Source organism: Haematobia irritans, chromosome 5, assembly GCF_050003625.1.
Source record: "Haematobia irritans isolate KBUSLIRL chromosome 5, ASM5000362v1, whole genome shotgun sequence".
Lineage (NCBI taxonomy): Eukaryota > Metazoa > Arthropoda > Insecta > Diptera > Muscidae > Haematobia > Haematobia irritans.
The window spans coordinates 93,087,674-93,101,678 of NC_134401.1; positions in this window are offsets into that span (position 1 = coordinate 93,087,674).

A 14,005-nucleotide genomic window follows, 5' to 3' on the forward strand; every position below is an offset into this window, starting at 1 on the left:
AATCCGCCGAGTCGCGCCGCCGAGTCGCGCCGCCGATTTCAGTCGCCGCCGGCCATTTTTTGCCAGTCGACGCCGTCGCTGAATATGTCGGCTCATCTCGACTCAAATTTAGCCGCCAATTAATCAAAAATATTAGTTTAAATCAAAAAACTTTATTAATAATTGTAGTAATTTTAGTCAAAATGTTGAGCCTTTCACCCCCAATCAATCTATTTCAAAGTGTTATAATAATTTTGCAAAAATTTACCTCAAAAAATTTGAATGAAATGTAAATTTGATTGTAAGATTGGTTGTACAACTAATCTCATTACCATTCGAATAACTTCAAATTGATTTTATAATGGATAATCGTCCGCCGCCAAAGAGACTTATTTATATCGGCTTAGCCGTCAAGCCGCCGCCGCCGCCGCCGGATGCAAAAATTTAATGTCAGCCGCCGCCGACAAAAATGGGTCGGCTTCATTCTCTGGTCCATATCGGGCGAAATATATATATGGGAGCTATATCTAAATCTGACCGATTTCTTCCAAAATCAATATGGTTCTATTCTGAGCCAAAACACATACTTGTGCCAAATTTGAAGTCGATTGGACTAAAAATGCGACCTTGACTTTGATTACAAAAATGTGTTCACGGACAGACGGACATAGCTATATCGACTCAGGAGCCCACCCTGAGCATTTTTGCCAAAGACACCATGTGTCTATTTCGTCTCCTTCTGGGTGTTGCAAACATATGCACTAACTTATAATACCCTGTTCCACAGTGTAGCGCAGGGTACAATAACAAGACAACCAGAAAACATTTTTGTTTCATTGAAGCCGCCGACATCGCCAAAATCTATCGGCTGTGAGCCGGCTTCGAGCCGCCGCCGCGTATTTTTTTGTCAGCCGCCGGCCAAAAGTATTCGGAGCAAGTTTCTGGGAGGTACATAAGATTCGGCCCCGCCGAACTTACTCCCGTATATCTTTTTTCACTTGTTTTGTATTTGTAATACCGTTTAGTTAAAATTTTCTAAAATTATCCTGAGAATTATTTATATTTATTTTAATACATTGTCAATAGTACTATTAATATACTTTGTAAATATGAAAGAATGTATAAATATGGTGAAAAGATTCAATCACGAATAGATTAACGCCATCTAGTGTTTGTGTTGGTCGCCTTTCCTACTCTATTATTGGCTATGTGTCGATAGATGTCGCTGTTGTGTAAACCCAATTAAGGAAGCAACAATACAGTTTGTTGCTGTCGATTCACAGATAGCGCCCCATTTGCTATAATGATAACGACGATAAACTGCAGAGATGGATATGAATTTAGGTTTTTCCCAGCAACGGGATGTCGGGGTTTCCTGATATTTCACGGTATTTTATATGAAATATTAACATAAATACGATAAAAAAAAAACTTTATACGGCCTGGCCGAATCTTAATTACTCACCACCATGGAATGCATACAATAATTTTTGTTGAAAACATCTCCTCGTAATGATACATGTTGACTAAGGTCAACTTGGCTCTAATAATTCTTAAAAAATTATTTAAATTTTGTCGAAAAATGCTAAATCCATTCAAAAAAATCTGAGGAGTTTTCAAACGTTTCAGACAAGCCTAAAGTGCATTAAAAATCACAAAAACTTATTACAATTATGTATTTGGCAAAACATCACAAAATTCACATCCAAAACACCGAATTCGAATCACACCTTAAGAAATGATGCAAATTCAGTGCAACGGCTGTTGAAATGGTGGACATCCATCCTATAACAAGCCCATGTCATTGCTTCTGCGTGAATTTCCAAAAAGAACATTTTAACTACTTTTTGGCGAAGCGTTTATTGCTGGGGTCTTCTTTTATCTTTTGGTTTTTAAATATATTAATTCATAATTTTATTTTCATATGCATATTTTCTTTAAAATGTATAATATCAGATTAGGATAATTACCGATCACCTTTTACATATATCTTTTGAAAATGAACCTTAATTTGAAATTATACACTCTAGAGACGTACATAAATGACACTTGGAACCTATAATTATAGGTAAGGCTCTATGAAGGAATTTGTTTAGAGAATTTCATTGCCGAAAATGCACATGCCAAAAAAGGTCATTCGACCAAGCACTTGATGGGCAGCTGACAAGAAACAAGTGTTAAGATATACATGAAAATATAGCACTTAAGACTAACATAAGACACCTTGCATATGGGTTTCATTTCAAATAAATTTGAAGAAATCTTGAAGTAGTACACAGAAAATTGCTATATGTATGAGTGTGGAAATTATGTAGGAGTACATTCATCATAGAATGCGATGTCTTCTGATACAGGTGTAAAAATGAAATATAATGACAGATAGAACAAGTATATACGGCCGTAAATTCGGCCAGGCCGAATCTTATGTACCCTCCACCATGGATTGCGTAGAAACTTCTGCGAAAGAGTGTCATCAACTATCAAATTACTTGCGTTGTGATAATACTTACCGATGGCAATGTATCTTAAAACTTCTTAACATCGTTTTCTAAATTGTGAGTTAGTCATACAAAAAAGTTATGTATAGGTAAGTCTACAAATAATTACGAATCGATATGGACTTTTGCAGGGTACGTGGAGAGCCAGAATTGAAATATGGGGGTCGCTTATATGGGGGCTACAATTATGAACTTGATATGGACCAATTTTTGTGTATATATAACTATAGACCGATATGGACCTAGTTAGGCATGGTTGTTAACGACCATATACTAGCACAATGTACCAAATTTCAACTGACTCGGATGAAATTTGCTCCTCCAAGTGGCTCCAAAACCAAATCTCGGGATCGGTTTATATGGGGGCTATATATGATTATGGCCTGATATGGACCACTTTTGGCATGGTTGTTTAATATAATATACTACCATCACGTACTAAATTTCAACCAAATCGGATGAATTTTGCTTCTCCAAAAGAAATCGGAGGTCAAATCTGGGGATCGGTTTATATGGAGGCTATATATAATTATGGACTGATATGAACCAATTCCTGCATGGTTGTTGGATACCATATACTAACATCATGTACCAAATTTACACCGAATCGGTTGAATTTTGCTCCTCCAAGGGGCTCCGGAAGTCAAATCTGGGGATCGGTTTATATGGGGGCTATATATAATTATTGACCGATGTGGACCAATTTTTGCATGGTCATTAGAGACCATATACTAACACCATGTACCAAATTTCAACCGGATCGGATGAAATTTGCTTTTCCTTTTTATGACCCAGAATATATATACTTTATGGGGTCTTAGAGCAATATTTCGATGTGTTACAAACGGAATGACAAAGTTAATATACCCCCATCCAATGGTGGAGGGTATAAAAAGTTAGGTGTGTTATTTGAAAATATTCAATCATTTGTGAAAAAGAAAACAGCGAAATATATGTGAACATTTTTACTTGTAGTTAACAGAAGTAAATTTCAGATATTTTATCTTCTATTAAATTTAACTGAAAAATTTTCAGCAATTAAGTTACTAACTGACATATGAACATATATGCCCATACTGCTGTTAAAAGTTCGTTAGTTAACGTAGTATTAAAGGAGTGTCATGATAAAGAGCTTACTATTGTGTGCTTCACAGCAAAAAAGAGCTTCCAAAAAATAATTTGGATCCTCAATTTGTGATCCGGAAGTAGTGCAAACTTGGATCATCTCCAATGATTTTTATACCCTCCACCATAGGATGGGGGGTATATTAACTTTGTCATTCCGTTTGTAACACATCGAAATATTGCTCTAAGACCCCATAAAGTATATATATTCTGGGTCGTGGTGAAATTCTGAGTCGATCTGAGCATGTCCGTCCGTACGTCCGTCTGTTGAAATCACGCTAACTTCCGAACGAAACAAGCTATCGACTTGAAACTTTGCACAAGTAGTTGTTATTGATGTAGGTCGGATGGTATTGCAAATGGGCCATATCGGTCCACTTTTCCGTATAGCCCCCATATAAACGGACCCCCAAATTTGGCTTGCGAGGCCTGTAAGAGAAGCAAATTTCATCGGATTCGGCTGAAATTTGTACATTGTGTTAGTATATGGTCTCTAACAACCATACAAAAAAGTGTCCTCATCGGTGCATAATTATATATAGCCCCCATATAAACCGATCCCCAGATTTGACCTCCGGTGCCTTTTGGGGAACCAAAATTCATCCGATTTGGTTGAAATTTGGTACGTGGTGGTAGTATATGATATTTAACAACCATGCCAAAAGTGGTCCATATCAGTCCCGATCTCGAGATTTGGTTTTGGAGCCTCTTGGAGGAGCAAATTTCATCCGAGTCAGTTGAAATTTGGTACATTGTGCTAGTATATGGCCGTTAACAGCCATGCCTAACTAGGTCCATATCGGTCTATAGTTATATATAGCCCTCAGATAAATCGATCCCCAATCACACAAAAATTGGTCCATATCAAGTTCATAATTGTATATAGTCCCCATATAAGCGACCCCCATATTTCAATTCTGGCTCCCTACGTACTGTGCAAAAGTCCATACCGATTCGTAATTATTTGTAGACTTACCTACACATACCTTTTTTGTCTAATATATACCACGTTTGGACTAACTCACAATTTAGAAAACGATTAAAGATACCACAACCCAAGTAATTCGATTGTGGATGACAGTCTTTCGTAGACATTCTAACTACTTCCGGAGATATTCTTTATTATTTTGAATGAAAAAATAAAGAATGCTGGTTCAAAAAAGCATAATAAACATAAGCGGAAATTTTTATTTTTATATTTTTCTAAAAAAAATATTTTTTTGTTTTATGTTATACATCGTTTTTATTTAGTTTTTTTTTCAGCATATATTTTTGTATAAATATATTTTTTTCATTAAAAATAATGGTAATTTGCAAAATCTTCTCAAAAGATCTTCCATGGAAATGAAAAAAATCAAACGGCACAGGCTCAAATCCCAGCGGAGATGATTTTTTAAAATTTTATTTTATTATTTCTTTACATTTTATTGATTTTCTATTCTCTTTTGCGAAATTTAAAGGTCCAAAACTTAACTTTTCACTTAAAACGACCTAATTCCGTACTTTCTAAGACGGATCGGAAGTGAAAATAGTCGATAGAGGATCCCGGGATGCGCTTTAAAAGAAATGTTTGTGGACTTGTCCAAAAGGACTGCATCCGAAGTGGGGAAAACTTGATGGGGGATTCCAGGATGTGCTTTAAAAGAAATGTTTGTGGAACAACTTCCAATTTTTTTGGTGGGTTATTCATAATCATGTAGTTCCGTTAGGCTTTAGCTGTCAGTTAACATAAAGTAAATTGCAAATATCTTATCTCCGGTTAACTTCAACTGAGAAAATTTAAGTAGTTAAGTTCTTAACTGACATATGGGATACGTATATAGACAAGATTTGTCCATAGAACGGTTTAAAAGTTCGTTAGCTAACGTAGAACTAACGGAGCTTCATGAAAATGTGGGTAAGAAGCCTTAATATACATTTTGTGTGTGCGTGAGCGGACAAACGAAAGACTTAAGAAAGAAACAAGTTACTAGTTTGTATAACAACCCTACGGGAAATGGATCAACCACTGGAACGGAACAGGACTAGTCCCTGGTGTGTATGGACCAGTCTTAGTTCTGGTCAAGACGTATGGAAGGGACCGGTCACTTTAACATGGGTTTGTCATTGACGGGGTAAATGACGTCTTGGATTCGTTGCTAAGGACACGTCCTGGGACATCTTAGTAGTAGCACTCCATAGACAGGTCCTCATGAACCAGTCTCGGACAAACTCTTAGGGATAAGTTCAGTTTGGTTCTCCGAACCGCACCAGAAATGAAAAACTTTTGAAATATGTTGAACAATAGGTTATTCTGATAATTCTACTTCACTAAATGTGTAGATCCAATAAGATTTTTATATCAAGCGAGTATGGAAATAATTAAATTATGACTATTTTAAAACTGCGACAAAGTGGATCACCGGTACCAGTCCTATGATAGGTCCGTCAGTGGCAATTTGCACCAATTTCCCGTAGGGAATGTGCCAACGTCTACCAATTCATTCTGATTTTGGATTAATATACCTTACATCATTATGTGCTCAGGTATAAGTACACCCTCAAAAAAAAATTCACTTCTCTAACATATGTTCCAAACATATTTTGCAGGAAGCACATATATTGTTGGATACTGCAGAAACATTAATATGTTTGTTTTATGTGAGCATATTATATGTTAGGAAGCATTTTGAATCCAAAAATAGTATATGCTTGGAAGAATTCCCCAAAGAAGATTGTGCTCATTCCCTCATATAATTTTCACGTCCACGAAATTTTTGAGTTCTTCGCATCTTTTTCTGTAATACAAATATGCTGTTTTTTTTTTTCAAATGTCTATTCTCTTGGTTCCGAACGTCTATTCTTTTTATTCCGAATACTCATTTTAATATTCAAATTAAATAGTATTTAGACTTAAGCATATAAAATTTTTGGCCTTAACACAAAACAGTTTTCCAAAACAACATACAAGCGGTTTCACAGAAATTGCTCTCATTTCATTCTCTCGCTGTGTTATGTTGATATCTTTTTATTCAACCCTCCCGGTTTCCATCTCTATTTATTTCTCTATACTAATTCTCTCTCTCTCTGTCGCTCTCTGAATAAAGTATCTCAACATATATATGTTTACTCGAAATTTGTAAATTTATATATGTTTATGAAACATTCATGCCCCAAACATAATATATTCTAACATATTAACATATGTGTCCCAAACATTTTGTGTTAGTTTAGGAACATTATTGTGTTTAAAAATTTGCCCGAAACACATTTTGTTTATATCGGAACATATGAAAAACATATTTTTCTAACAGTGTAGTTCGTTGGTAGATTTTAATTAAAAGAAAAGTTGTTTCTCATTAAATTTAGCACATGCATCTTTGACATTTACGTTCCTCCGTTAAAGAAAAATTTTCAATATATAAAACAAAATATTTTTGATTTTTAAAATTAGAAATACATAGAAATCTTCAAATTGACTTATATTTGGATTAATGATAATATGTTAAGTATATACGGCCGTAAGTTCGGGCAGGCCGAATCTTATGTACCCTCCGACTTGGTTTGAATAGAAACTTCTACTAAAGACTGTCATCCACAATCGATTGCTTGTGGTAACACTTGTCGATGTCAAGGTATCTTAAAACTTCTTAACATCGTCTTCTAAATTATGGACTAACTTATCCATACGGGAAATATGTTAGACAAAAAAGGCACATTAAATAGCAATATAATACAGTTCTTGACCAGTATATATAGGGGAGTCTATAAATAATTACGAACCGACATGACATTTATTGCGGTAATTAGAGAGCCAGAAATGCAATAGGGCGGTCGATTTATATGGCTGTATATAATTATGAACCGATTGTGTGGTAAGTGCCAAATTTTAGGAAGATCAAATGAAATTTGCTTATCTGGGGCTTGATTTATCTGGGGGCATCGTTGTTAGTGGCCATATACTAACACAACGTACCAAATTTTAACCGAGTCGTATGAAATTTGGGGGCTATATATAATTATGGACCAATATGGACAAAAATTTGCATTGGTATTAGAGGCTATATCTTAACACCACGTACACCCAAAAAAAGTGAACCCAACATGAAAGAAAATGGATTTATGTTTTTGAAATTTTTAAATACAATAGTTTTCTAATTGGAACATGTTATAAAAAAGTTAATACTATTTGTCAAATTGGAAAAAAAACTATGTTAAAAATAATCTTTTTTTCTGTTGTTGAAAAAAATTTCATATGTTAAAGGAAAAAATGGATTTAAAAATAATTAAAATGTCTTGAGCGCTGTACGAAATTCAATACAGGTACAAGTTTAGTAAAATTTACCCATTTGAGGGACTTATGAACTCAATTTAAGCAAACTTCTCCCAGTTTGGGAAAATATGAACTATTTTAGTTTTTAGTTTAATTGTGCACTATATTTGCATACAACGTTTTTTACTTAGTTTTAGTTCACGTCATTGCAGTAAGCGAAAAATTATTCAAAGCTATATTATGAACGATGATATGATAAAAATAAGTAAATATTTTTCGACAAATTCAAGAACATTTATTTTACATAATTATTAATATATTAGAAATAATTAATGCACTTGTACTTAATAAAGAAAATGTATTTTGAAGGAATAAATTGGATTTAGTGTCTATGTGAATTCACTTGTGTGTAGTTTGTGGCTTAAACTTTGGGCTGATAAAAAATCATCTTTGTAATCGTACACGTAGCTTATCGTATAGTCGTCTCAATCTAACATTATCTCAAACCCACTTGCTTTCAATACTATTGGCCTGTTCGTGTTTTCTACTGGGAATTTCATTACAAAATATTCCTTTTAAATATGCATGCATTAAAGCATAAATCCATTTTCACGAATCCATAATGGAATAATAAGCAAATGTTCTTTTGTTGAGCGATCTTTCGCATGATATAGTGAAGAAAGACTCGTAACATGGAATACAATAGGAAAATTAAAGAAATTATTTTTTTATATATTAATTATGCTAAGTTATCGATTACAAATTCAATAAATTTTAAACTACTATATGCACTATACTGTAGGAGGTTTGCCTTTTATATTCCGGGATTAGAGAAAAATACCAAAAATTAATCATCGATTATTGGTTTTGCCACTAATGCCTACACAGAAAAAAAGGAACTCGTAATTTATGACAGGTTTTGAACTTCAATTTAGTTAATCGCACTTCAAACCAGTTAGTTCAAATTAAAACAAAAATTGTATGAAAATCTCGTAATAATTATTAATTTGGCGGAGAGCATACCAAGTTGAATTGGTACAAAAAGATGGCGACGAACATACAGGAACTGAAGCCTTTAATTGACATTATAACCACAGTGGCCACTAGTGCAAAAAATAATCTACCAAAATTGGTAGAAAATTTTACCAAATTTAAAAAAAAATTATTTTGAAGTTTTTGTCAAAATTTTATGTCTATAGAAAATTTTATCAAAACTTTATTTCTATAGAAAATTTAGTCAATATTTAATTTCTATAGAAAATTTTGTCAAAATTTTATTTCTATAGAAAAATTGGCGAAAATTTTATTTTTATAGAAAATTCGTCTACATTTTACTACTATAGAAAATTTTTTCAAAATTTTATTTCTATAGAAAGTTTTGTTAATATTTAATTTGTCAAAATTTTATTTCTATAGAAAATTTTTTCAATATTTAATTTCTATAGAAAATTTTGTGAAAATTTTATTTCTATAGAAAATTTTGTGAAAATTTTATTTCTATAGAAAAGTTTGTGAAAATTTTATTTCAATAGAAAATTTTGTTAAAATTTTATATCTATAGAAGGTTAGGTTAGGTTAGGTTAGGTGGCGGCCCGATGTATCAGGCTCACATAGACTATTCAGTCCATTGTGATACTACATTGGTGAACTTCTCTCTTATCACTGAGTGCTGCCCGATTCCATGTTAAGCTCAATGACAAGGGACCTCCTTTTTATAGCCGAGTCCGAACGGCGTTCCACATTGCAGTGAAACCACTTAGAGAAGCTTTGAAACCCTCAGAAATGTCACCAGCATTACTGAGGTGGGATAATCCACCGCTGAAAAAGTTTTTGGTGTTCGGTCGAAGCAGGAATCGAACCCACGACCTTGTGTATGTAAGGCGGGCATGCTAACCATTGCACCATGGTGGCTCCCATAGGTGGTGGAATGGTGGCTTCTATAGAAGATTTTGACAAAATTTTATTTTGTAGAAAATTTTTTTTTGTCAAAATTGTATGTCTGTAGACAATTTTGTCAATATTTTATTTCTATAGAAGGTGTTGTTTAGAAAATTTTGTCAATACTTATTAATTTTTATAGAAAATTTTTTCAATATTTAATTTCTATAGAAAATTTTATTTTCATAGAAAATTTTATTTCTATACAAATTTTTGTCAAAATTTTATTTCTATAGAAAATTTTGTCAAAATTTTATTTCTATAGAAAATTCGTCAAAATTTTACTACTATAGAAAATTTTGTGAAAATTTGATTTCCATAGAAAATTTTGTCAAAATTTTACTTCAATAGAAAATTTTCTCAATATTTAATTTCTATACAAATTTTTGTCAAAATTTTATTTCTATAAAATTTTTTGTCAAAATTTTACTACTATTGAAAATTTTGTCAAAATTTTAGTTCTATAAAAAATTTTGTAAAAATTTGATTTCTATAGAAAATTTTGTGAAAATTTTATTTCTATAGAAAATTTTCTTAAAATTTTATTTCTATGGAAGATTTTGTTAAAATTTTATTTCTATGTAAGAGTTTGTCAAAATTTTATTCTGTGGAAAATTTTGTCAACATTTTATTCCTATAGAAAATTTTGTCAAACTTTTTTTTTAGAAAATGTTACGGGAATTGGCCCGAGCGCCCAGCTTACACAGGATTTTGAATAAAAAATACCAACGCAACAATTCAGTTTTCAGGTTGAATATTTTATTTGTTACAAATTCCTATTAATTTTAAATTTATATTAATGAAATGTATTCTAAATTACAATAATAAATGCGTAAACTGTTTGGTGTGACAACTAATCGCAACTCCTTACAAATTTTTCAATGTGTTATCTTCAAACTTTAATTTATAAATGATACATATAATATATATATATAATATACTGTCCTGCGAGCAAAAAAGGCTAGGGAAATTTATAATACATTCACATAGAATTGACTTTATTTTTATAGAAAATTTTATTTCTGTAGAAAATTTTGTCAAAACTTTATTTCTATAAAAAAATTGAAATACTTCTTAGTTGAAGAGGGATATTATGCAATCTATCAAATAGTAAAAATCTACCATTTTTGGTACACCAACGGTGACAACCGTGACTATAACTGGACATAATATACTTGGCAAAAATATGGTAAGAATAGACCTTAAAGATAATGTCATTTGCAGATAGTCTCTGGACCCGGAAGACTCGTAACACTTCCTTAGTCGGGCATTGTAATATAAAAAAAAGATATTGGGCTAATTTTTTTTCAGGCTATCACTGATCTGGGAGAGTGCAGCTTAAGAACCATGCTCGCCTCTGGTTGGATGTTTTAAGTGATTTTAAAGAAGATGGATAAGTGGAAATTCGGCTTTATAGAAGAACATCCCACGAAGAAGAAGATGAGAAGAAGATGATTCCTCGAGGAATCACAATGGGCTCATAACTTATAACTAAGAAGAACCTAATACACAGAATCAAAGTAAAATGTTTTTCAGGAAGAACGAACTAAGCCAGAGCTTCCCAATTGGGAGGGCACCACGAGGTTACAGGGGGGGGGGGGGGGGTGTGGTCGCAGCGTCATTTTTGATTGAGCAGGTTTTGTATCATTAAATTTGTTAAAACTAATTATTAATTTCAACACAACATCAATAATATACTACAAAAGGCATATCATTCGTACATTTCGAAATAGATAAATTTTTTGGGCGTGGGCGCGAAGCAAATTGGGTTGGGAAGCTCTGAACTAAGCCGTACAAAAATTTAACTAAATTGTACTACACATTTCTTCTACTAAAGACTGTCATCCACAATCGAATTACTTGGGTTTCGGTAACACTTGCAAGGTATCTTAAAACTTCTTAACACCGTCTTCTAAATTGTAAGTTAGTCCATACGGGGTATATGTATATTAAACAAACAAAACGGCCGATTAAATACGTATTTAATTCAGTTTGACAACATTTTCTATAGAAATAACATTTTGACAAAATTTTCAATAGAAATAAAATGTTGACAAAATTTTCTATAGAAATAAAATGTTGCTAGATGAACTAATTTTTGTGTGATTGGGGATCGGCTATATATAACTATAGACCGATATGGACCATATACTAGCGCAATGTACCAAATTTCAACCGAATCAGATGAATTTTGCTCCTCCAAGGTGTTCGGGATATCATATCTGGGGATCGATTTATATGGGGACTATATATAATTATGAACCGATATGGACCAATTTTTGCATCGTTGTTATAGACCATATACTAACGCCACGTACCAAATTTCAACCGGATCGGATGAATTTTGTTCCTCCAAGGGGTTCGGGATGTCATATCTGGGGATCGGTTTATATGGGGGCTATATATAATTATGGACCAATGGTTGTTCGATACCATATATTTACAGCTTGTATCAAATTTCAACCGGATCGGATACATGTTGCTCCTCCAAGAGGCTCCGGAGTTCAAATCTGGGGATCGGTTTATATGGGGGCTATATATAATTATGGACCGCTATGGACCAATTTTTGCATGGTTGTTAGAGGCCATATACTAACACCACGTACCAAATTTCAACCGGAGCGGATGAAATTTGCTTCTCTAAGAGACTCCGCAAGCCAAATCTGGGGGTCGGTTTATATGGGAGCTATACGTAAAAGTGGTGCAATGTGGCCTATTTGCAATACCATCCGACCTACATCAAGTTATTCTAAGTTTCAAGTCGATAGCTTGTTTCATTCGGAAGTTATCGTGACGGACGGATCGACTCAAAATTTCACCTCGATCCAGAATATATACTTTATGGGGTCTTAGAACAATAATTTGATGTGTAGCAAACGGAATGACAAAGTTAATATACCCCCCATCCTATGGTGGAGGGTATAAAAAGAAAATTATTGGCGCCAAATCATGACCATTTTAACTGTATAGAAGTTAATTCGTACTATTTGACTTTAGTTCATATTGAAATTGAATGAACTGTCATTTAACTTAACTCTAAGATTTCATTAAGCTGTGGAAAATTTCGAAAAAACTAAAATTTAAATACAATCAAATATCTTTTTTGCAATAAATATAAGTTAAATTTACCAGAGGTTTCTGAAGGCAAATATCGATAAGATCATTATTGAGAAATATATAAAATTTGGATGTAGGCCATTTGTCTTTATTAATATATGTGTCGTCTCGGACATTTATTCATATCTCAATTAATTTATTTAAATTTTCCGCCACAAATGAATTGTCATCATTATTTATCTGCCATAAATTGCATTAAAATTTAATGAGATCTAGCGAGAAATTGTTGGCAATTTTTAAACTGCAATGCCACAACCATCATCACATTTTGCATTCCATTCATTGTATCAACCAATCTAGCTATACGAGTCAATGTGCACCATCACAATGTTGAGGACTTTATTGACAGCAATTGACAAAATTCATTCCCAGATTGAAAATGTTTCATGCCAATTTATTTGCCCAACAAAGCATGCAATGTGGCCTGTTTTTTCATATTTTGCTGCTTTTCTTTGAAATACACCATCAACTAATTTCTAAGGCATTTTCCATGTCTCTCCATACAGCCAAGTACACACAAAAAATTATCACCAAAATTTTTTCAATTAAACAGTTAATTGAATTTGGAAACGGATTCAATTAATATGTTAATTGATTCAATTAATTATTTAATCAAATCCGAATAAAAACCAATTAAAAAAATGATTGATATTTGTTACGTTTCCAATTAAAATATTAATTGATTCAATCAATTTGTTAATCAATTCGGAAATAATTTTCAATTACAAACGTGATTGAAATTTTTTCCGTTTCCAATTACACATGTGATTGATCCAATCACCTTTGTGATTGAAACTGAATAATTTTGAGCAATGGAAAGAGCGAAAGAGCGAAAAGAGAACAAGAGAATGGGTATTTATTCAACAATGTATGATGGAGAGATCAGTCTGTGGAAGTAACTCGTAACGAACGGTTGGGTTTTTGTTTTTCGCGTAAATTGAAAAACATGATTGGCGACATTCTGTCTGCTGCATTCAAAATGTGTGCATAAATATTTTGAACGCAACAACAAATCATAGCAAAGGGTTGAAATAAATAAAGTGTGCAACAACAAACAGACACGTAGTAAAGGTTTGAAAAAGATATATGACAGAAC